Source organism: Haliaeetus albicilla, chromosome 6 (genome assembly GCF_947461875.1).
Source record: "Haliaeetus albicilla chromosome 6, bHalAlb1.1, whole genome shotgun sequence".
NCBI lineage: Eukaryota > Metazoa > Chordata > Aves > Accipitriformes > Accipitridae > Haliaeetus > Haliaeetus albicilla.
Window position 1 is genome coordinate 39,947,423 of NC_091488.1, and position 26,390 is coordinate 39,973,812.

General features: G+C 38.7%; 1 protein-coding gene across 8 annotated transcripts in view; it reads left to right on the top strand.

Annotated features, from left to right (window-relative positions):
- COL8A1 (collagen type VIII alpha 1 chain) overlaps nt 1-26,390 on the top strand; it is a 94,171-nt gene that overhangs the window by 38,395 nt on the left and 29,386 nt on the right. For 5 of the 8 annotated variants that reach the window (XM_069785695.1, XM_069785698.1, XM_069785696.1 and 2 more), the window contains one exon: nt 20,373-20,488. The exons of the other annotated variants lie outside the window; for them this stretch is intronic. The gene's annotated coding sequence lies outside the window, so the exon portion shown is untranslated. The remainder of the gene's footprint in view (nt 1-20,372; nt 20,489-26,390) is intronic. 8 annotated transcript variants of the gene reach the window in all.

Below are 26,390 nucleotides of genomic sequence, written 5' to 3' on the forward strand. Positions count from 1 at the left end.
GTAAGGCAATTTTGCAGGAAAATATCAAAAAATAAATCAAAACCTGTTCAAGAAGAGAAGCAAACTTTGAAATCTGAATGAAATAACATTTTGTAATGAACATTTTCCCATCCTTACACTCCTATGCTAAGAACATGCTTGAATACTGGAAGTTAGTCACACTTATATGAACTCTACATTTCTCACATTGAAAAATCCTGTCCTCTGATGGCTTCAGACATGCAATGTGAAGTTAGGCCCTCCCTTCCACTTAGCATCACTTCTTCCATAATGACTCAACAGCAAAGTTTGTTGTTTAATGCTGTTGTTTAATTCCATAAAACAGTTAATCCAGACCTGACCTTATAAAAACTGACCCCTGTACATCCTACTTCTGGCACAGTTTGATTGGTGAAGAGCTGATCCCACACACATATGGGTATTAATGATTTGCTTTGGGTTTCCATGGAATCACTGCAGACAGGGAATTTTTTTTTTTTTTTTCATTAGCCAGTCAAGGGAGAATAAGGTGAAAAAAATCTAGTAACTCTCATGCTGATTCCTGCATCAACTTTGTTCACACAACAGCTGTGGTCCTAAAACAAGAACTCTTCCAAGTCAGGAGGCCTAAGGCAGGGGCACTGCCAGTCACTCCTGCCACTACAAATGAACTCATGCATGGAGGACTCCTGTCCTTATGCATGAAACCATTCCTGACAGGTAATTAGTACCTACAGTTAGAATGAAAAATATCTGCAAGACAAACTAGCCTTATCCACATATAATATGTCCATAAAGTATTACCATTCTCATCATCATAATAGATCATTAATATATCCTGAACATTCACCTTACTTGTATGCATGTGATAGAAACTCTGTAGCTCAGTGTTATAACATCTGGTCCCTAACCCTAACACATAAATACTGAGTGCCTAAATTAAGGTGCTTAAATCCATACTTAGCCACAAAACGCTGAGCAACAATAATTCTTTCTCCAAGTCTCTAGAAAGTTTTGATGCTCAGCACCTCTGAAAAGACGCCAGGCTTTAGAAAATGACATTTGGAAAATGTTGGCCAAAGCTCCTTTGTTAAGCTCTAGGTATCTTGTTAAAGGATTTTGTAAACATGAAGCAAACAAGCAGTCATTGTGTGGGCTGAAGACCAGCACTGTTTGAGATACACGCAAAAGGAGCATTTTGATTAAAAGGATGTGATACCAATTCAACATTAGTTTGAGGTGCTGAGAGGAGTCCACCTGATGACTGATAAATGCAAAGGCACACATAGCTGATCTTTATTGTTTCTGTGTGTTAATTTTTTAAGCATCACAAGTTTTGTTTTTCCCACTCCATGGTTTAAATATCTGAAGTCCTTTATAACATTCCTCAGGGCTCAAATAATGCATTTCCCAACATGATAGGCAGCACTGTGAATAATAGAAGAATTTTTAGAAGAATTGTTAGAAAAGCAAAAACATTATTGGAAGAATTGTTAGAAAAGCAAAAGGCCCGGACACTCTAACTGTACCCTATTTACTTGAGATTTGATCCTTTTCTTTCTCTTTTGCAGCAAACGGTTCTTTTCTTCTAAAATTTTTTAGGCATCATTCTGGCAAAAGCAGAGGTATCCCTTTACCCATCATAGCTTTCACTAGTTTTTTAACTCCAGACAGCATTTTTATGTTGGCTAATCTCCATAATTCATGACCATTTGCCACAATCTTGGTAACAGCGATAATAAAACAGATTGCATTTGTTAAACACAGAATTATGTTTACAGAGTTCCTTAACAATATTTTATTTAGGCTGGTTTCAGATCTCAAATTGTGACTTATTTTTCATTTGGACAATCAGTGATAATTTATAAAACTGATTTCCATTTTTGTTCTTGCAATCAGTCATTCACAGTTTGTGGGCACATATTTAGCTGCTTCAAATTCCACACATATCAGATGACTGGAGTACACATTCAAAGGAGAGAGTGATTTTGGATATTTGGCTAAGTGCCCAAATGGAGACAGTGCAGCAAGGCCAACCTTCACCAAGTGCTGACAACCCATTTCTGAGAACAAGATTGCCTTAAAGTGTCTCAAATTGAGTATTAGACACTTTTCAAAACTTAGTCATGTTGTCATTATTTGTATCAGGTATAATACTAGAGTTAGGGTTAAAAAAACAGTAAGGAAGGTGAGACATAAAAGTTCCCTGCTTTTAAAAACCAGGTTGCAATTTTCTGTTTGTGACAGCATCATTGATTTCTCTGGAAGATACAGCACTAAAGCCACTAATAAAATAAAGGACTGAAATCTTAATCAGACAAAATCCTTTTTTTTCCTTTTTTTAAGCTGGAGAAAGAGGAATAGAAGAAATCTATAACATATGACCAAAATTATCTCTAAATGGAGTGTTTAAAAATGTTTCCATCAGGCATCAGCAGATGGGCCTTTAAGTGAAAGCCAAGTATTAAAATGGCATCTATTTTAAGTCTTGCATTCCAAGAGAGAAAATATGAGCCAGATAAGTTAGTCTGTGTTGACATGTAAAGTACATCACTCCCATTAGAAGGGCTGATGCAGATCTAAATGACCCAAAAGATGCTCTGTGGCTGAACTGAATACCAGAGAACGGAAGCGTAAATGAATTTGAACATTGGTAATTCAATTGTAGTCTTTGCACTTCTGAATCAGCCTGTATGTAAACTTCCACTAGACAGAAAACACCTGGAAAAGCTCTGCTAAGAGGGCTTGATTCTTTGACAGCTTTGGATGACAGCCTAAGTAAACAGAGAGGCAAGAAAGAGAGACCATTGTCCTTTTTTTTTCACTACAGCATTGTTAAAGCCCAAATTTACAATTAGAGAGCCCTTTCTACAAGTACAGCATATAATTACATGCTTGGTGGTTCCAATATATGCTTGATATTTTCAGCACTCTTCACTCCAACTCATGCTGTTTTTCTTTCAGTGTTTATACCTCATTCTCTCCTGAAAGCTCCAAAATTAAAATTTTTGCACACACAAAAACTTCACTCCTCAGCTATTAATCTCATGTATGATATCACTTCCTTTTGTTGTTTATAAGCAAGAAGATCATTCAGAAATTTCCTGGATTTGTGTAATCTAAGTGAATTTAAAAAAAATAATCTTTATTTAGACAAAATAATTAGAAAATCAACATGATGTCAAACTGAGACTGATTTCAGTAGTAATGACAGTAACTGATTAATTTCAGTTTGTTTAACAACGCTGTTCACATTCTTCCTGCCTCTCCATAAAGTCGATTATTTCAAAACTCAAGGGATTTCTCGTATGCACATCTGCAAATTCAGTGTCAGTTCCAGATTCACATTTTGGTGGTGAATCAAGCTGGCCTCAGTTCACCCAATGAGAGGCCCGTTTTTACCAGACAAACAAATTGAGGTGACTTAATACTTGTGGGGTTTAACTGACGTATTTACTTGCTGTCACCATCCTTTTTTCACTTCTAATGAGTCAAACATATTCCTGCACACTGTTGACAAATTGAAGATGATAGGAGAGAGCAGATGAGATAGACATTAACAACTTTAAACCAAGGACGCCCAGCTTAACTCCCTAGTGTCTGACACCACCAGCTCTTCAAAGGGAGGCTTTCATGTTTTGGAAAGGATTGGCAAAGAGAATTAAGGTTTAAGGATTTTCTTTTAATTTAAACTAAATTAATGGGAAACTACGCATGGTGTAAATATTCCAAATTACTGCACCTTCAAAATTATATGTCTTGGTAGCATACATATCATTACTTAATGATATAGGTTATCTATATGTATTCTCTTTATAGAAACGTTGGTAATGAAAGACTGATCAGCATATCAACAAATAAGGAATTTCCTCAACTTCTTGGAAAATGAAAAAGCTGAGACCTTTTTCCATGTATACTAATCTGATACATATATGCAGTTGTTTACCCACACTTTATATTAAACATAAAGTTTGAATCAGTCAGCTTTTTAGTACAGAATTGAACGATACCAAAAAAAGGATAATTTATTACTTAGCATCTAGTTGTCACCTAAGCCAAGTTACGAAATTAAATATGAATTGACATGAATTGGACTTGTTCCACCAGTGGGAATGAGATTGGACTGCTAAAATCTCTGTGCAAATTGATACTTGCCTCTACACAGAGCTGAGCAAAAGTCATGAGACCTTAAGCTTGGCGCTGCCAGTGACTTGCTGGGAGCCTTCAGGCAAATAATTCTTTCCATTTCCTTTGTTTTCCTAACTCTAAAATGGTAGTAACAAAATCTATTCATACTTACCCTAGAAAGTCTTGTGGCTGTAAGCTAATGGTTCTTCAGCTCTAAACAGCATTAATACAAAATTGGCTGTGATAGGCACTTCATTATGTTGAGAACAGTGACATCATTTCATTTCTCCAGCTGTGGTACCTCAGCATGCTCCTAAGTGAAGTGATTCCCACCTCCAACTGTTTTTAAACTCTGACTGGAAAACAGCAGTCTTACCTGCTAATCCTTCTTGCAGTGAGCTATTTCCACCTTTACATACATTTGTTATACTATCGGTTCATGGGCTTTTCCACTGACTGAGCTGGAATGAGATTGGGCTACTAATATCTCTGAGCAAAGGAATACTTGTCTCCACACAGAGCTGAGCAATAACAACTCATGAGACCTAAAGACTGATCTTGTGCCTCTTGCTCACACTGGGTTGTACTGATCACTCCCCAAGTTCTTTCATGAGAGGCACTGATATTAATTAATAATCAAAGCATTGCTCAAGCAACAGCATCCATGTGTAGAATACAGAAATGCAAAACATTAAGCAGATCACTTAGGCCAAATAGGGATAATCTCCCCATGTCTCTGTCTAATACTTTTTGCAGAAATGGCTCTCTTTACCTTCAGGCATGAGGCTTTCAATATTTTCCTTGGGAGATTCCAAATTTTGTCTTTTTGCCCCATCACTCTATCCCTTTCCTTTCTTTTTCTCTTAGGCTAGTGCAGACGTTTTTTGCGGCATTCTTCTCTACATCGCTTCTTAGCCAACTGTGTCCTTTAGCTTCTGTGATAATTGTTTGGCTTGGTAAGTGTCCTTCTTGTTCATCTTTGCCTGTGGATCTACCTTCACTTCCACTGCACAGGCCACAGAATCCTATATATGTTCTTACCTTTATTACCTTTACAGAGACCATATTGCCTTTTTCCTTGGTGATCTGACACCTTGCTGTTGCAACATAACAAGATGCTGGAGATAGATGGGAGAACAGACCATGTCAAATTACCCTACAGGACAGATACCTTGTATGCTGTGAAATACACTGTGCACATCCTTTGAGTCTCCCGACCAAATGTCTTGAAGATGTGTTTTTGTAAAATTCCATTGTCACTGGTACCAAGAGAAAATGCCACAGCATGTCAATTCGAAGAAATATCTCAGATTAGCAGTAGATGCTGGGAGCTCTAATCCCAAGAATTATCATAGCATGGGAAAATCAATAGATTTTTCAATAGCATCCTAAGAGATGGCTGAGATGAGATGGCTGGTTTGTCCCTTCTAAAAGCCCTGTTTAACCAAAGATTTTCCACTTAGTAGGCTGCAGTTCAGTGTAAGTCCCAACATCTGCCATAAAAATACAGTGTAAGCAATACTGATAGTTTTCTGCTGTAAAGAGAGACTTACTTAAAATATCGTAGAATGCTTTCTTGGTCATGTAGAGCACAGTTTTCTGCTGATACCATTTTAAGCAGTGAAAAAAGTCAGAGGACTAGTTCAAACTGAATCACAAGCATTTCTGCTGAGAAAGCAACAGCTGCCTCAGAGCCATTGAACAATGAGGTCTGCTTTGAAGAGCTAATGCAAGTTTATTTGCTCTGCAACAGAGCAAACCTTCAGTTCTGATTTTTTTGAAACATTCTTTCAATAGTTTAGCTTGGGTTTTGCACAACCTTTTCAGAATTAAGCACCCTACCAGACTGCTGCCAACAAAGGTTGCTTAATTCCTCAGTAAAGGGGGAGTCTTGTTATTTAAATAAAGTAGCTACTGTAGTAGATTTGCAGATACGTTAAGAGTATTACGGGATCTAGAGGTAGATTTAGGAAGAAAATACTACAAAGCAGGAAAAAATTAAACAGTGTACTTATTGAAGCTTAAAAGACATTATGACATGTGATGTGATTGCATCAGATAAGAGCAGGTGGAACTGTGTTACCTGTACATGCAATGTAATACATGTTGCAAAGTGACACTTGATTATTGTTCACTTTCCTTCAAAACATGGTCATCTTTTAAAACCTGACTGTCCACCATGACCGATTACATTAGGGGGAGAAAACAGAAGCCACAGGGTTCTTCTGTCCCTTTTTATGGACTGCAAAACACCATACTATGTTTTCCTAAGCACCAGTAGATTACCCACAACCTTTTCTCTAAAACTGGACTCGTGAATTCATCTGCCATACATTCAGTGTCATGGGACAGCAGCTGCTGCATTTCCTGAGGAAACAGGAACGCAGATTATCTAGTCTAGTGCCTTCATTGTGGTGATGGGATCACTTTACAACAGTCATTCTGGAAGACATTTTCAGAGTCAACTCAGTTTCCATTCCTCATGTGAACACAAGCTTTCATTCTGCTTTAGTCACCAAAATGGAAGTACGCTCTAAGTGCTATGGTATTGCCTGGTCACTGTGAGTTCCTCCAAACCCAGGATTTTAGTAGAAGTAGAGCAGATACTGTACTTTCTCCAGCATCTATCCATCTTCAACCAGAAAAAAAGAGAGAACCTAAAGGCCATAGTCATGCACAGAAGGCATTGACAATTTTAACTGAGTCTTGAAGTGCCAGGAGGGGGAATCCTTACTGTTGACTTCTCAGCAGGGAGTTGTATATCTCTTCCACCTGAAACTTTCAGGCTTGTACTTTCAAGGGTAGTCACTTGTATTTTGCCAGGGTGTAGGTTACACCACCCCAAAGCGACCAGACACACTTCTGCAAGGAGCTTAAGTAGGAACAGCTTGGTAGGGCTTTCTCATCGGTTTTCTTGTCTGTGGTCCATAGTATGTTATAGTGGATTGGCTGCCTGTTGCTGAAGGTTAATGGCTGACTCTGCATGGTTTAAAACAAGGCATCAGGCTCTTGTCCAGGTCTTGCATAAAAGCCTCACACATGTCTGTGTGTTGAGCTAGTGATATATACACTGGAAGCACACAACCAGTCTAAATTTTTTCAGCTTGTGAAAGTTCATCTGTCAGACCAGCCTCTTGAACAAGCACTCTGGGATTTTACTGGAAAGAATTACTTCAACAGAAACATTCTCTCAGCATATTCAAAAACCTGCATGCAAATTTGCTCCCTTTAGAGAATAAACAGGGGTGTTTTAGCAGACTCAGCTGCAGAGGTTTTATTGGCAGGTTATTAAAAGCTTCAAATGTTTTAATATAATTTCAAGAAAAAATGTAGACACTTAGAGGAGACTGATAATACTAAAATACAGAGGAAGAAAGAGACACTGGGCAAAATACACAAGCGAAAACCAGAGCTGGTTCGCAGACTTTGCTTTGGATAACTTATTTCTGATGTCCATCAAAGCCCATGGATTTGCATAAATTTAAAGAGGAGTCAGGCAATGTATTTACTGCATAAAGTGAATGCACAGGAATTCTTTTCTACCCCCCAGATTCTTGGACGATATCCTGTCACTAGAAGTTACAAACCATCTAACCATTGAAAAGTGCTTTTCACCAACCACCAGTGCCACTGAATGGTCTGTTTTATGACTTTTGTGGGGGATGATATCAAACTCTGGAATCAATCAATTTTTAATGCGAGGTGTGATCTATCTATTTTTTTCTACTAGGTATTTATTATGCTAATAATATTCCTTTGGTATCTCAGCATCCCCATTATTTGACATTATGGACATCTGCCTGTGTGTAAGTTTCATAAACTACCCATAACCTTGTAGATACACATATAAATCATTAATCATTCTAAGAGAAATTCTGGCATGTTTGAAGTCAATGGCAAAACTTCCCTCGACTTCAACAAGGATCATATTTTGCCTCTCCCCCTGCAATGTGTCTAGCAGGTGCCATTGCCTTTAATGCCAACTGTCAGCAGGTGTCTTTGATAGTAGTTCCAAATAACAGCATTTGCCTTATTATCCAGCATATTAAAATGTATTTTCTGCTGGCTCACACTGAGTTTTCAGTCCAAGGTGGAGGTTGTGACATCTGCCCAAATGAGATTGCATGCTGCTGGAATGAATTCCCGGCTCCATTCCAGACTAGCTCTCTGTTCCTTAGTGGCTTTGGAGCTAATAGAATCATAAATTGAAGCTGATTTTTTATTCTGTGTGGCCAAAGAGTTGCAATAAAGCCTTAAGATAGGTAGATCTTCCAAAGCACCCTGCCAATTAGAACTATTGTTTACGCCGCTGAGCTTCTCATTTGGTGAACTGTCCAATACTGCGTTGCATCCAGTAGGTTTCGATGTTGGTGTGTTGCAAACATGTGAGCAAATCATCTGGGTATAGAAATAATAATATTAACAAATATTTTGGACCTCTAGCACAGCTTTCAACCCAAGAGCTTTAAATAACTAAACATATTAATTAAGTTCTTCCAGCTTCCAGGATAAGGCAGGTAAATGTTAATATAATCGTTTTGCAGATGGAGAGACATTAGCACAGAGCTGTTAAAAGATTTGCCTGCTGGCTGATATGACATCAGAGGAAGGTGGATCCTTTATCTAACAAGACTGTTTTTCATGTGCTCTTAAGCTGCCGAAAAGAAGCCAACAACATATCTTTACACGTTCTGTCCAATTTACCCCTATCTTTTTTTTCAGTCTCAGAATAGGATCTGCCATGTAGGTGGTATATTCTGCTAGAGACATTTATGTTCATTGAACTGGTGACCTCTGCAAGAATTCACACATCTAATTAATGAAGATTTAATCTTTGCGAAAAAGCAACCCACGGGGATATCTTTCTATCTTTCCTCAAATAAGTCCTCATTTTAGAAGAATGAAAGATTCATTTTCTCTTGTCATTTTTGGGAGTCAAAGCATATCTAATTTCCCCCATCCTTTGTTAGAGTCATCCCATTACACTCAGAAATTTTATGCTTCTTTCCTCAGTAGAAATTCACCTGGAAATAGTGATATAAACATAGGATGTTAATAGCTGTGGAATTCTGTTGCTAGTTTTGATCTCTAACACAGTTATATCCATCAGTCAGATCTGCAATTTGACCCATCTTCCTTCATCAGACCTTGTCTTACTCAATCCAATTTAAAATTAAAATAACCATATCTTTTGTTTTACTGTTATCATAACCAAATATGGTGTCTACTAAACCTGCCAGCTATCCTGCTAAGATTTGAACTATCTTTTTAATGTCTGCCAGACCTAAAACTTATCCCAGTCAACCTTGTACTATTATTGCTTAAGAAATTAAAGGCATTAACCATTAACTATGGAAGATAAGTAATTTTATATTTTCGTTTGCATTCATTAGTTTTTGAGGGAAGAAAGGGCTGGTATTTTTCCAGTTTCCAAAAGCTAAAGATTCAGTTTAACTCCATCCTCCCATATAGGTTCAAACTACCACTTCTGAACATGGTATCTGAGGTCATCCCACATGAAATCACTAATAATAATATTTGAGCCCCTAGGAATTCCCCATCTCCCTATGACTTGGACACCAGTGAAGGTATTTAAGTCTGTTAAATTCTCAATAGTTTAAGCCACGGAAACAGAGGACAGATTTATTTTCTATCACACGTAACATCTAAATTATCTACAGGTAATGGTAGAGCCATCTCAGAAGTTACAACTGTATAGATCACTGACTGTGGTGCCACTCTGATGTCATGTGGAAAAAAGGTGGAACTTACCTAGAAAATGGCTTTATAACTGACATAGCATACTATTTCAAATTATTTCAGATTGAAAAATGAGGGATAAAAGAGGGGTTAACTCCTGGAGTTGTTCTCCCATATGAAAGCAAATTTGATTTTAGTACTAATTGCAGTGTGAACTCCAGAACAGAGAAGTTCTATTGCCATATTCAGATAGCTACAGTATGGAGAACAGTTTAGTGTTGCCAATCCATCCCACTCTGTCAAAATCCTTCTTGCCACCCTCATAAAAGGCTGACATTAGACTCAATTCTACATTTATGAAAATGTAAAATGAAACCAATGAACTAACATAATTATGAACTTTTTCTTAATTAATCTAAAGTGATACAACTGATTTATACTTGAGAAGATTATTTCCAATCTGCTGGCCAGAATGTTGCCAGTGTCTTACAATCCATCTTTATTCAGGATCTGTACTTTCTACACACCTTCATAATTTCAGAAGTTTTAGGATTATGATTAGAAACATTCTTATCACCAAAATCTTTCTGTCCAACTCAGAAGAGGTATCTTTCCTTAGAATTAGCATTAGTACATCTTTTTATTCTTTATAGAATGGTCTCAGGAATTCATCAAAGCCTGGGCTCCTGTGGCTTTTTATAGCTGAATTATTTCCAGAATCTCTGCTTAGTTATATTTCCATGCAAATGTTCTTTCTGTTTCTAGAGTCTCTGTAGGATTTCAGCTAAGTCAAAGTACTTACTGTATTTTGCAGTGCTTGTGCTGTGTCCTACTGTATAAATTTGAGGAAATCTTTAAATGCTTCTTTTAAAGTTATTAATGTTCTCATTTTTACCAGCCCATTTTATTAATTAAATATATTCAATAGTGTTTAAAAATTGTATTTCATTACTCATGCGTGACATCTGAGCATCATTTCTGTCTTGTCACATACCTCACCTTATAACTGCTGTTTCTTTAAAGCCTTTAATTTGCATAGCAGTACAGCTGGGAGTCTAGTACAGTCACATGTATAAATACCACCTATATAATCACATCAAGTGATGACACTTTGGAATAGAAATTCCAAGCATGGTAACACCACAGTGTGTACTGTAAGTTTTAATTAGCTAATGACATTCATAAGATAAAAATATTTCGGTGCTTGGAAAAGTGCAGGCTGTGCTTTTTGGGGTTAAGGAGGCAAGGGGCAGGGGAATGTGAGATCTGGCTGGGATCACAGGACATATTCCAAGTGAAACACAGTTCAAGAGGTGGGATGTGTCATAATTTCTTCAAACACACAAGCAGTGTTTGTGCTACTCATCCTGGATAAGGCTTCATATTCCTGTAGAAAGGAAGGCTGACCCACTGGCTAAGGCACTACCCTGAGGCAGGGAATACCTCCTTCCTCTGCACCACATCTCTTACACACCTCCTGACCAACCTCGGGGAGAGGATTTAGCCTCATTCCAGCCACAAAATGGGAGCAGTACCTCTTCCCTACCTTACAAGGTACTGTGAAGATAAATATGTGAATATTTAGGTACTACTGTAATGATGACCAAATAAGCCATTGGCATAAGCTTATCCGGTACTATATTAGCATGGAGAGGAATTCTCCTGCTTGCCTGTAATGGGAAACTCCTAAAATCCTGCCTTAAAAGGAATGGACAACAAACAGCATGAATCCCTAAGGGGGATGAAGGGGAGGTCATACTTTACAGTCCACAGAGGCATTTTACTTCCAAGGGTGGCATTTTGAACATATTCTCAGTACTTTTTTCTCTGTAAACCTGAAAGCATTTTCCTTTATGATGAAATATACAAATATAACGTTTCTACTTTTTGATTAATAGTAGACCATGTTCCTTTTCATTTCCTCATCCCAACCTGAGTAGAAAACACATATCTGTTTAAGTATGTTTAATTACTTTAATTTTACTTAAGAGAAAAAGTATGATGGAAAAAAACCCCAACCCCATGCTTTTCTGCAATTGATATTTTGCTCTCTGCTAAGTATGGGGGCATTTCCACCAGTTTAATTTAAGCCCCTGATTCAGCAAAGAAATTAATCATGTACATAACTCAACGCATAACACTTAATTATTCTCAAAAATAAATGAGATACATGTTTAATTACTTTATCAACTCAGTGCTCTAGAAACTTGAAAAGTTTTGCCTTTTCTTTATGATGTGAGATTCTAGAATGCTAACATAGAAACTGTTTGGCAATTTCACCTCCTTTAAGCTTTTTCCATTTGCCAGAGATCAAAGATGTACAGTGTCCAATACTCAGTTATCTGGGTGTCAGCAATGGAGGATAGAATTTACTTCTGTTTGTTTATTTGTTTCTGCCCATGCAGAGTACGCAGATGACAGTCAGGGTTGTTCTCTGCTCTGATATTTCATCATGGTTATATTTATGGTGTTTAGAACAATTCTTTCAAGTATATTGTCCAGAAGTTAGCATAGTCCTTATAGCTATCACTTAGCTTTTTAAGGTAAATCACATAAAAGGATGTGGTGTGGTTCAGGGAGTTTAGCCAAACAAATAAACTAAGCAGCAAGAATTGGCTTGTGCCAGTCAGGGTAAGGAATACTACCTATACCTGTGGTAAATAGAGCACATTGGTCATTGCACACTATATTAGCAAGTTATGTGTTCTGACTTTTTATTAGATTATATAAAAAATAAGCATTTCACTTCATTTTTCCTTATAAAATGAGAATAAGCTGATAAAAATTCCGGGATGGATAAAGAATTGGTTTGTTGAGATTGGCAGCAGTAAGGAACTGGAAAGTTACTTTTCTTTTTTCTTCTTTTTTTTTTTTTTTTTTAAGAGGCATGCATAAATAACCTGAATAAAATTACACCATGTCCTTTATATTTAGTGTTTCCTTTTACAGGTATGTCGTGGTTTAACCCCAGCCAGCAACTAAGCACCACGCAGCCGCTCACTCACTCCCCCCCCATCCAGTGGGATGGGGGAGAAAATCAGGAAAAGAAGTAAAACTCCTGGGTTGAGATAAGAACGATTTAATAGAACAGAAAAGAAGAAACTAATAATGATAATGATAACACTAATAAAATGACAACAGTAGTAATAAAAGGATTGAAATGTACAAATGACGCGCAGGGCAATTGCTCACCACCCGCCGACCGACACCCAGCCAGTCCCCGAGCGGCGAATCCCTGCCCCCCACTTCCCAGTTCCTAAACTAGATGGGACGTCCCATGGTATGGAATACACTGTTGGCCAGTCTGGGTCAGGTGCCCTGGCTGGGCATGAGAAGCTGAAAAATCCTTGACTCTAGTCTAAACACTACTGAGCAACAACTGAAAACATCAGTGTTATCAACATTCTTCACATACTGAACTCAAAACATAGCATTGTACCAGCTACTAGGAAGACAGTTAACTACATCCCAGCTGAAACCAGGACAAGGTACCTCTTCCAGAAATGGCTAGTCTTGGCTGGCACTAGCAAATCTTTTTATGTATTAGTTAGAATCAGGAAAAATTTCAAGACCGAAATTCAGTAGTCTTAACAGAGCTTAGATTTCATCATAAATTTGAAATTCTGTCCAAGTTCATGGTGTAGAAACATACCAGAGAGAAACACACAGTGATACATAATTCTGTCCTGAAGGCCTGGCAAAATTTCTGTCTGGACCAATAATACCTCCCTATAATCTTCTTGGCACTCGGAAGCCTACTCTTTAATTGCAGTTCAGCATGCTCCTACAAACCTTTTCTAGGGAGGTGGTTTTGTAAGAATTGCTTTGGCTGAAAATCCTGAGAAGCTTATCACAATTATAAGCCACTATTAGCAAGAAATACATCTTGTGATAGTTCCAGTATCACTAAAGAAAAGGCTTGCCATTACTCAGTGTTTGTTTACCTCAAGGCAAGTATCTCACACATTGGCTGGCAAACAAAAACTGTATCACTGAATTTTCATGGACTAAACAAAGTGCAACAACTATACCTATTTGCAAGCAAGTTGCAATCACAACTCAATAGCCTCTGATAGCCTAATCATAAAGAATCAAGTTACTGACATTTGATGGATGATAGGAAATGTGTTTTACGCCTACAGAACAAGTCTAAAGCATTGCAAAAATTAAGAAGGTCGAAAAATTCCTTGGGCATGATGAGGCAAATTACAAATGGAGAAAAAGGAGAACTTGCTTTTATTGGCTTAAGGGAACACCTTTACAGCTAGATATTCAAAGCATTGTCCCGGTTTCTAATTATTTAGCCATGTATTTCTCTGAATAAAGTCCACAGGAATTGTCTGGTTAAGACCACCCATTTAGTTCTTAAATTTTCATCCTTAATCTTTTGTGTTGATTTTCCATAAATTGCCTGTTCACTTTCCATGTTTAAACAATCCTACACAGCATGAAAAAGTGGCATAAAACCAGCCCAGCCCAGCATGGTATGCACTGTGAACAGCTACTGTTGTTATCATACGAGGAAAAGAAAGATTTTGATGGAGAGTGGGTAGGAACAGGACCCCTGCTAGTAGCTGGAAGAACAAACAAGTGGTGTTAAGCAGAGCTAATACTCACCTACCTAATTCACTCTCATGATGAGAAACACAGCTCAACTCCAGTCCTGTAGAGTAATTGTACAGAGTTCACAGCACACATACAGTTATACTGAAGTTATCATAGTCGGGGAAATCCATGTCTCCACATGCATGTTTAGATCCGTCCCCACTTAAGTATTTTGCTGAACTGGGGCCTCACAGGCTAAAGTGTCTGTCAGGTCCGTGTTGAAGCACCCGTTGTGCAGCCAGGAAAGAACTCTCATTGTGCATTTTGGCAGAGGTCCCTGCCTGCCTCCATCAGGTACCAAAAGGAGCACATCCTTTCCCAAGGCTTGAGGGTGCTGATGGGCTCCTGTAAGATGCTTACCATCTTGCTGACTTGAGCTCTCCATGGGATACTAGGTCAAGAAGAGGGAATGAAAAAAGAGAATACTTAAGTCTTAGGAAACAGAATACCTAGTTCACCCAGTAGTGGTGACCCAAATTACAGACAATATTACCTGATCACATCAGATGGAGTGATTAGTATTTCTTCTTAAGTCTAATAGTGAGTGGTAACCTACTGGGAATGTACCCAATGTGACCAATCCTATTTACTGTTCTCTAAACAGGAAGCAAGATAATGCTTCATATCCAGACTAAGTTAGCCACATGCACTGAAATAGTAAAGTACCTGTAAAAGGCAATCAGAATGATTCTTTTCACAGACATACTATACAAGATTTTTTTAGCAGCACAGAAACCTGATAAAGCTAACGGGAGTACTATCTGAATGATTCTGAATTTACTATGCTGGAAAAAGGAAAAAAGGCAAGAGGATGTCATGATATCCCTCCCTTCTGTTTTTATTATCAGTCACTGGTACAAACTTGGCACACCATTTCTGAAGCAACTGTGACAAACCTTTTTTTTTTTTTTTTTTTTTTGTGAAGGAATATAAAAATGCTTTTACCTCAGTGTTGCTTAAAATTTTGGTTATGATTCAAGCATCTCAAATATTGAGAATAATTGCAACATTGTGTGCTGCCAGTATTTGCAGTACAAAACTTTTTGTATTTTTCTTACACTCTATTTGAAAAAAGAACATTTTGCACCTCAATAGATAGTTGTGGTTTTGGATCATAAAGCACTAAGGGTTTTGATCTGTTCTGATTCCTACCCCTTGTGTCTCATTTTTCTCATGGCTTAGAACAAAACATTAATGTGACTCATCTGTCATAAGTAATTTTCATATCCTCTACCCTCTATTTTGGTGTGTGACTAGAGGAAAGATGTAGTTATGTAAAAGTATTTGTGTATTTTGTATGAGGGAGGATGGGAATCATACGTACTTTAAGCAAAAAAAGAACATCAGGAGAAAAGAGTGAATTATAAATGAAAGCAACTTATATATACTGTAATGAAATGTAATAAATACTTTAAAACATGCTATTTCAATTTGCTATTTCTTAGCTTTAAATATCACAGCTGTCATCCCTGGAACACTGGAAAAGGAAATAATTAATGGGAAAAAAAAATAATACAGAGTTTATGGACTGGCTTGTCCAAAGTGTGTCCCAAATTTGATACTGAAACATTTACAAGGACACTAATTATGCCTGGAAAGCTGGTATTTGAAATTGCAAATGTCAGTTCCAGGATGTCAATGTTTTCTGGTACAGTTTAGGAAATCTTACGTAGCATGTTACTTTCAGAAGATCTAATTATGTGTACACATTCCTGTGACTTTTCTCCAGACCAGCCTTCTATTCCACAGTAGTTCTCTCTCACAAAAATTTTAAAAATTCACTAGAAAATAGCACAAACAATGAGTACAGCAGCGATTTTGCTACAGAGGCAACAGTTGCCCAAAGTCCTCTTTTGTCCCTCAAACACCAGATTGAAATATTTTACTAAGTAGATCCAGTTCAATGCAAACCTCATTCCACAAAAGTAATTTGTGTTTGTGCTGAATATTCAATCAGCAGGACTTAAGTATATGCTTAAAATAGAAGTTATATTTATGTGACTGCTTAAATTAACCAGGGGTCATGCTGTTTCTGTGTTAAGAGAGAGAATACAGTGATTTTCTGCTTTTCTGCTTTTGCCTTTCTGCACTTCAATTGCAAATGCAAAATGTTTTTCACACCCAGTTAATACCTGCAGGCAGCAGAGTGGGAGGGAGGGGACAGTGTATGCCACCTTACTATATTTGAAGATTTAGTACTCAGAAAATAAATTCTCCCCTCTCCTGTCAGCTACAGCTTTGCACTATGTAATTCTTAAAAGCAGAGCAATGAAAAGAAACTCTACCAATCAGGAAATCTAATGCTTAAGTTTCCTCTTAGGAATGGTTTCTTACATTCTCCTCTCTCTTTCATATTCCCTCCTTCCCTTGCTTCTCCAGGAAGCCTTCTTGGGACTTATTTTCTCCATAACAAAAAAGACTGCCTTGTGTTGCTTCATGTTCCCCAACATTATGGCTTTAGACTTGGAACTTCTCCAAATAGTCCTAATATATATCTCAGGATCTCCACATGATTCAATAACACAGGGAAGACAGGGATTGTATCAGTAGGAAATCTTTTATGAGATTATTTTTTCAGGTTAAAAAAATAATATTGCACCATTATAGGTTTTCAGTTCTGAAAGCAGTTAAGTGGAAGAATGCACATTAAGTGATCGGTCTCAGGACATGAAGAGCTGGATGATGATGATGATAATAATAATAACAATAATAATAATAGATTAGTTTTAAAGAGAACAACATCTCAAAGTGGCCAGGAGCTCCTCTCAGAAAAATCAGTGAGAGCCTGCTGAGTGATTTACTGAAGCCAGAATTTGGCTTTTTATTGGTTACACTGTGTGTAGCAAAATCGAACTCTCAGCACTGGCCAAGGGCATCCTTGGAGCAGGCAAGGCAGGCAGGGGTAGCGGTGGTGGTGTGGGATGGTGAAAGGCACGTGAGGGGGAAAGGTGGGGACTCTGCCAGTGATGTTGTGGGGGCTTTTTGAGGACCGAGGGGACTGTGTGTGGGGAGGCTGTGAGGGGACAGGGCACTTTTTGTGCTCCTACAGTTGTCTCTTCTCCTTGCGACCACTTTTCCTTCCTTCCCGTCCTCCCCAGAGGCAGGACACCGAGAGACCTTCCCTTCACTTCTGCTATCTCCACCATCACCATCTACACATTTTTCTGTACCTTCTTGACTGTCAAGGAGGGGTTGGTCCTGGTTTGGAGGGACAGGAACTAGAGCAGGACCAGGGCAGAAAGCCAGAGAAATCATGGTGCTGTTGGAAGTAGAAAGGGCAGATGTGATTGCTGCTGCTGCTGTACTGGCACCCTCTGGTACACACTGGCACTCCTTTACCCTCTAATCCCACAAAGGCAGTAACAGCAGCATGGATGGTACAAACAGGAGGCAGGAATGAGCTGTTTGGCTGAAACACCTAATCCCTCTCTCCTTAGGCACAGGCAAAGTAGCTTGCCATGCTTTTCAGTCTGGCAGCTCTCCATTTTGCTAACTATTCAAAGCTACTTCTGACTTTGTGACTTTCCTTCATCCACACAAGAAGCTGAACCAAAGCCCCAAACCTAAACACCTGCAAGCTGCACAGAAGTTTGTATCCAGAGCTGAACTGTGGAGCTCAGAGCCATCTCTAAAAGTGCTGAATGGGCGTAGATGTGTTCTGAATTATTGACTCATTTTTTGGAGGAGAAGGCCTGTTTGGCGGGATAAACAATAAAAAGCTACTCTTCATAAAACTAGGAAGCAAATGGCACCAAGATTGTGCATAATGCATTGGCAATTCTGCTCTTCAGGCTTTAGAGTCCTCTCGAAAAGGTGCCAAATGCACATTTCTTTGTACAGCTCAGATGAACTGGATGAAACCAACTGCAAATAATCCACAGTACTTGGGCATTATCTCCTACCGGTTCCCCAGGTGGCAGCGCAGCTGCTAAACTGCATCACAAGGTGAACGGGTCTGCTTGCAAGAGATGTAGGGGGTCAAGAGAAAATCACCACAGATTATCTACCAAAGCAAGGGCAGATCAGGGGCCAGTGCTAGATTCGGTATTGCCAGAGAACTGAGCTGGCAATCATTACAGAGTTTTTTTAGAATAAATTTGACACCAGAGGCCAGAAAGCTTTGTCATCACTAATCTAATCCCTAATCTAAACCAAAGGGCCTGGAAAGCTGCCAGTTACTTTCTGTGAGGGCTCTGGGCTTTGTGAAGAAGGCACCCACCTGGCTGCCATCATGCAGCAGCTCTCAGAGCCCGTGCTGCGGCTGGGTGGGCAGCTGGAGCCACCTGGAATGGAGAAACAGATTCCAGACAGCGACCAGAAGCTGAAGGGCTGGTTGGCAGCAATGTACTCCGGAGGTACCTGGGCTGATGTTTTGAGATCTCCTTTCTGGCAGAAAATGCTCCTCTCTCTACAAGATTCAAGCTTCTTTTGTGAATATGTACTGTTTTGACCAAAATTTAATTAATTCTTTTGTCAGAAGAAAGACCTTCCAATAGCCCAGGTGTGGCATTCAGATGAAACAGGGGGTAGCAGGCACATTTCAAATGGGCTTGAAGAAATCTGAGGTAAAACAGTCAAGCTACCTGCAGGTTTCCCTTGTGAAATCAGTACTCCCTTTTGGCTCTCCTCCCTCTCCAAATGCTTCCTCCCTCTAAGGTTAGCATAGTCTCATGGCAGCTGGGCCACCCAGGGTCCTGGGGTACACGGCACTGCTGAAGCTCAGCTGTACAGAGGTTAGGAGCTGCTACTCTTGAGTTTTCATTTTGCCTGGGCTGATAAAATGCTTAAAGTAAATGGAGAGATACCTTTGGCTGTGTTTGGCTCTCTGGAGTTAACTCTGAGCCTGGGAAACCAGTGGCTCTGGAGGGTAAAAACACAGGCAAGGAAGATCTTGGGCCAAGTATCTCAATTTTCAACCATAAAGCCAATCAGCATGTGAAGAGCATCACCCTGCTTACCAAAGAGCTGTTTTTCTAGTAACCCATGGGTTCATGCAGGATAGACATTGAGCAGCAAAGGGAGTGTGTTGTCAGCAGCTGAGCGCAGGGGCTATGCAGAGAGGTGCTGGGCCCTCCCTAGGTCTGATCCAGCAAAGCACTCAAGTATGTACTCACGCTCCAGCTGGAGCACAGGTCTCCAGGATTCACCATCCAGGACTTTATCATACTGAACCCTAAATATCCTGATGGCAGCTGAGCCCACCAAATCACAGACTCTTCCCAGTTCATGTCAGTGGGATTTGAGTTAGGCAAAGTACATATGACTTGGTAGCAGCTGCATAAGAGTGATTAGCCTATAAAATAGATAAGCATATTTTATATTTATACAGGACATTAGCATTGCCTGTGGCTCCCCTTGTTAGCATCCTTGCATTACGAGCGCAGTCATGCTTGGGACTTTGTACGGCGGTTCCAAGCACATCATATCAATCCAAGCCTCTTGGAAACTAATGACTTTATGTTGCACACTGCATGAACAGGTTTGTATGTACATTTTCATGGGGGCAACACATGGAGAAAGATACTAAGTAAAAGTTTGTCAGCTGTCCTTCAAACTGATAATTTTATACCTAATAATCTGAAAAAGCTATGCAGTGTCTCTGCAGAAGAGTGGGAGCAAGGCTCAAGGCACTTTTCTTGAAATCCAAACCCATATTTTGATTTACAGCATAATTATTACAGGGTTGCCACAAAAATACCAAACATTAGGATTTTTAGTCCATATTCAAACTGCTACATCAGTTTTCACAAGCACTGAGTAACTAAAAAGGCTACTCAAAGTGCATGAGTTGCCAGGTTTTCATCCTTCTGAACAGTAGACCTTGAATAAGAAGCCTGAATATGGAGTTAAAAGACTATGTTAAGCCACTATGTTTGAAAATCTTGGCCAATATGCCTTAATATTTCTGCAAAAAAGCTAGAGTGCTCATACATTTCTTATAAGCTTTCTTTTCCCCCTAGGGACCAACTTAAAATCAACAAAGTAACAACGGGCCCAACACAATCAGGAAATCTAGGTCTCTTAAAGTGAAAAGCAAACAACCTGTCCTTCTTCTGCCCTTTCCCGAAATCTAAATGTAAGTATATCCAGCTTTGAAATCCTAAATGAGTTACAAATAATGCTAAAAACAAAGTGCAAAGGCTTAAAACTGAAGTTGTCTTAAAGCTATCACCCACAGGATTTGATAAGTTATTAAAGTGTTTGCTATACACCAAAGCTTTTGAATTTTGAGTAGAAAAATATATGGTACATAAATTTTGGTGATCATCCTCAGCAGCATTTTTTTCCCTAGATAATTAATCTACCCTTTCAGTCATTCTCCATTGTTTAATAGGAGAGAACATGTAATTTTGGCATTTCATGTTTGTTTAAAGAATCTTGTTTTAAATCTATTTTTATGGTCACAAAAGAATAAGGACACATTTCATTAAAAAGGAAATGTCAAAAAACATTATATCCTGGGAATAGAGTGTACCATGTTATTGATGTGCATTTGATATCCAAAATGCATGTGTACACGTGTCTGCTTCTATATGTATGCACATGTAAAAATAAACAGCAGTAACATTCATTGGGAAATCCATGTTTAATGCAATGTTTAGTTTAGCTCAATAATGGGAAGAATATGTTAAACATCATTCTGAGCTTTAATGGAAAAGTTTCTGACAACTAGACATTAGCTCATAGTATCCAGTCATCTTATGCCTATGCCTTTTGTTTGTTATCAAGTGTGACTTTTGGAAGAAAAAATGCATTATTGCTTAACAAGCTGCATTGCAGTAGTGTCCTGCAATGTCCTGTTTTGGTTTCTAGATAGCTAATTAAGAGAATCCACCTGTTAAGAATTAATCACGTAAATTCCTCAGATTTTCTGAACGTCTTTTAAGGAGGATGAGCACCACATTCGATCATGTTTCTCTCTTGCGGAGAAATCCTACACAATTTGTCTGAAATGAAACCAGTAGAGTCACGTAAACATGACTCTACAAACACACGGCTCTAGAGCATCAGCCCTGGCAGAGACCCTGCTCTGGGAACCCACTGAACTTCTCCAGGCACTGGGGTGGACTGGCCCAGCGCCAGGGTATTAGGATCTCTGGCGGTGTCCGCCGCTGGAGCTGTCCCTGGTAACCGTTTCACCCGGCATCGGCTGCTGTGACCTGCCCTACACCGGGTGCTATAAAAGTCTAACAAGAAAAAAAAAAAAGGAAACAAATGGAAAAAAAAAAAAAAAGAAAAAGAAATCATATAGCCCAAGGCTCCAGCCCACAAAATATTAATAGAGAATAAAACACTTCCCAGCTAGTATTTACATTCTCCCAGAGCATCCATAAGAAAGTTTTAGAGCCCAATCCGCCTAGCAATAAAACATCCATCCAAGTGGACTTTGATAACTTGGCTGCAACGTTTCTATAGCAGTTGATGAAAAGACTGTATAAGAACACTGCTTTTTTATTAGTAATTTCTTCAAACCTTTTGATAAAGATTGATAAAGATCTTCTGGTGTTATATAATAATACAGATCACTTGAAAAAAAGTATCACGTGTTCAGTATTTTAGAGTCCTTTACCTACAGCAGGTGAAACAGTAACATAAGCTATTAAATACATTTACTAGACAGAAAAAGCAATGGTTAAGCTAAGCATGACAAATTAGCACCTGCTACTTCTCATGCGTGCCAAAACTGCTTTGAGAAAAACAAACACTGTCCTCAACAATTCACAGATATCAAGGAACACAGAATTAAGGGGAAAAAAGCCTTTAAAAAGGGTTGAAAGTTCTGGAAAATATTTTTTCCTTTTTTTTTTTTTTTTAATCTATTCCAGTGAATAGAGAAGAATCTCAGCAAAACATTCAGATCTGGATAGAAATATCCTTCAAATTAAAAGGAAACAAAGCCCTTTATCTGTAGCAAGAATACAGAAAATTTTTAGACTTGAGCATTGACTGGCAGATAGACTTGAAAGGCATTTGGGTCCAATAGAAGTCCTGAGCTGTTACCAAAATCAACAGTCTAATTGTCTCATCTGAAACTGGGGCTTAGCTTTTGGGCTTCCTGTAACTAAATCTTGCCACAAACAGCTCTGCTAAGTTTTTCCTCTAATAAAATAAAATACAGCAAAATTAAGATAAATACAAGAGACAATGAAGATGAGTACATAGTTTCCAACATAAGGCAGGGAGCAGATGTTAGAGAAAACTCGTGAAGATATCAAAATAGTACTTGTCAGTTCTAAATGGTTGATGTGACAGTTCTTTAAAAATAAACAATCAAACATCTGAAAGTAATTGCTAGACTGAGGGATTTAAGTTTATTTTATTTAAGCAATAAGGTATTTTAAAAATGTACTCAGAATGTCTAGCTTGCTTCAAATTGCTTTGGTTTTCTATACAGTGTCATGGTAGCCACTACCCACCCAAATGTGGTATTTGAATAATATTTTTAAATTGAAAAACAACAACTGAAATGAAGAAAGTGAACCTATTCAGAAAGGTTACCAAAATGCACAGTTTAACTTCAGACACTTTCTAATCTGATCAGGAAGCAGAATGCAAAAAATGTATTGTGCTGAATTCAGAGGCACTGAGTCAGGTGATAAAGTTATACAATTTTATGTGGGTTTACTAAGGTCATATCTCAAAATCAAAAGAAAACCTAAGCAACTGAAAGTAATGTTTCAGTTTATAGAGCTCAATATTCTTTCTGTCTATCCTTTTTCCTGTTGAACTGCCTTTTATGCCTCAGTGTATAAAATTCTTTAACATAGTCGTCTTCTCTGTCCTCAGTTCCCTCCTTATTTTCTCGTGCTTTATGTTCCTTCATTCAATCCCTGCTTATCCTTTAATAAGGATTAGTTCACTGGTCTGTCTTTTCCCTGTCTGACTTGGGGAGTTGGAAGTACTGGATGCTTTTTAGTGGAACTTAAAACTCAAATTACTCATGTGTTTATGGAAATGTTACCTTACATTTCCAGGACCATTGATTTTAAACAGGAGTCAGTTGCTGGACTCCTTTAGTCACTCATGAAAACCTAGCTTCAGATTCCTCTCAGCAGCTCTGGATGGGAGGAAATTAAAGGGGAATTACAAAAGGAAAATCCTTTCCAAACATAGCAGTGTTATTCAATAGCTTAGAAATTTACTTCTCTTTTCCTGTTGGTGAATGTGGTTTCTTTAACTAATCCAAGCATTATTGTGAATAAGCCCAATGGTTGCTTTTGTCTGTGTTTTGAAGAAGAGGGGCTTGTTTAGGGCTTTAGTAGTGATAATTGACACATAAAGCTCTAGTACAGAAGAACACAGAAAAAGAACGAGATGAACTTGCCTCCACAAATCATTAGAACTGGGGATATTCCACGGGTACCTCCTGCTTGCTGTTAGTAACCACGATGACAAGTTTACAATCCCAGGTTGTGCAAAGCAGAGACCTGAAGGACCTGGTGCACATTAAATTCTCTGCTTCTCTAGTTCCTTGCTCCCCATACAACCTCACATGTGCACACATGTACACATTTACTTCTGGTCTTTGGCGACAAGTTCATCCGTAGTACTTTGACTGGTGACACGCAGTGACTGCCCCTTTGCAAAGTGAGGAGAAGCAGCTAACTCAAAATTGCTCAGGCTGAAAAGAAACTTCAAGCCAGTAGGCAGATTTTTATACTGGAAGTTCATGGAAGACTAGAGCCACGTGCCTGTCTGATTTGGGAAACAGTTGTACCAAACAGTAAGTCTTTTTATGGGTTTTGCATTAAGCATAAATCCTCCTGTTTATGTGCTGAAGTGTACGGTTTATTAACAGATAGCTCATTAACAGCAACATACAGAGCATATAGCTGCAGTCATCACTTTGCAAATGTTTTTCACACATTTTCCATAGCTTCCACATTCAGGGAAAAGTAGCACTAAATGAACAGTCTTCTTTCAAAAGCCTCATTGACATAATTTATCAATGTAATGATTCCTTGTGAACTCACTGAGGTTCTTTAGGAAACACTGATGTATTTTATATGTGGGAATCTCTCTGGAAATGTTGCCTTTTAAGACCATTTTCTAGACCCTAAAGAGTTCAGACACAGAATTCTACCACAGAATGAAATTAAATTTGAAATACAGTCAGAAGAATTACCCAGCTAATAATGATAGTTCAGCTAAAATATTTGTTATATAATTCAACCTTCTATTTAGTTTCAAAGGAGTTCAATGTAGTTGTTGGGTTTATTTAAGTAACAGGTTAAGGATATCCTTTTTCAATTGCAAAAGTTATGCAAATATTGTCAAATATTACAGTTCATAGTAGTATTGCATAGGAAAAATTTCACAGAATCGCAGAACAGCTGAGGTTGGCAGGCACCTCTGGAGGTTATCTTGTCCAACCCGCCTGTTCAAGCAGTGACACCTAGACGAGTTGCCCAGGACCAAGTCCAAATGGCTTTTGAATTATCTCCAAGGATGTAGACTCCACAATGTCCCTGGGCAACCCATGCCAGTGCTCAGTCACCCTCACTTTTCTACTCACTCTCACAACTTCTACTTTATACATCTGAAATTTCCCCTGTACTTGTTCACTGCAGCAGTCTAGCTCATGATATACAAGGGGTGGATGAATGTTGGAGCACGATGCTGAAATCAAGGATATTTTAGTTGAAAAGCTGATGCAGTAGTTTATTGAGTGCATTTTTGGACCATTTACTCTGTAGTCACCTGTGTATTCATGGTGTAAGTGGAAGATGGTGTAAATGGGGTCAGCTATGTAGCAGCATGACGTCAGTGCACAATGTGGGAATGTGAGCCATGCCAGCTGATGGCAAAGCTAAGTCTTTCTGTAGAATACTTGCTTTGGGTGCAAACAGCATATTTCATGCCACTTTGCTTGCATTACAACTATTTTTAAGCAATCCACAACATGGAGACTTAGTATTTTGAACCTGCAAAAGGTCTGGAATGTGCTCAGGCCCCCCCTCCTATGCAGTGTTTGTGAAGCTGTCCCTCGATACATGACAAACTGGAAAGGCAAAGAAAAGGCAACAGCATGGAGCCTGTGCTGACAGTATAAATAGAAATTTGAGTTTAGCAGACAAAGTTCACGGTTTGCAGTGAAAGGTCGTAAGGATTTCAGGCATTTTTGGTATTTTGTCTCTGATGTCTGCACAGTATCAAGCAAATAAAAAACCCCTGATAGACAGCTTCCAATTCTGTATACTTGGCATCCCTGCTCAGCCTGAAGGGACACGGGAAGCTCTGTGTTTGGCATTCTATGATTATTTGAGGACACGCCATCCTGACAAAGCTTTAACACTTACTCAGCCCCAACTTGCCTGGTATTTTTTCATGTGACATTTGATAAGCTAAAAGGCTTACCGAGCTTCAGTGAAGCCAAGTGGCCTGCAGTTTTCTTGCTGAAAATGCACTAGCAAATTTAGCGTGATGAGGAAGAGTCCTAAAATGTTAACTCTCAACAGGTTATGTTCCTCTTTTCCCAAGCAATGTACAGTCACATTAAAATATCAAATTCTTTTATGAGAAATCTTCTGCAGTCTGTAGTTGAACCAAAGGAGACTAGGAGGAGTCTGATTTTTTTATTATAATTTTTGCCTGCAGTGAGTTCATTCCCTCCTCTGGATATTATTGTATCTCCTTTAGGAAAGGTTTAGCTCTGGCCTGTGAAACACTGACAATGACATTTTTATTTCCTGGACTCAACTATATTTAAACCAAGTGGAGACTGTTTTCCTGGAGGTGTGTAACCTCAGAAATCCAAAGAAGAGTTTTATTATCTATGTACCTAAGAAGTGAGTGCAATCACTGCTTTTTGTGAAATCACTACTGCCTGTATTCAGGCCTGTACTGCTGAAGCAACAAATGAGAAAAAAAACCTTCTGTATTAACCTTGTCTTTGGGTGCATCTCTCCTGGGCTCGGAATATTCATAGATATCTTAGGAGTGTGAATGGGATTAAATAGTAAAAATAGGACAGTAAA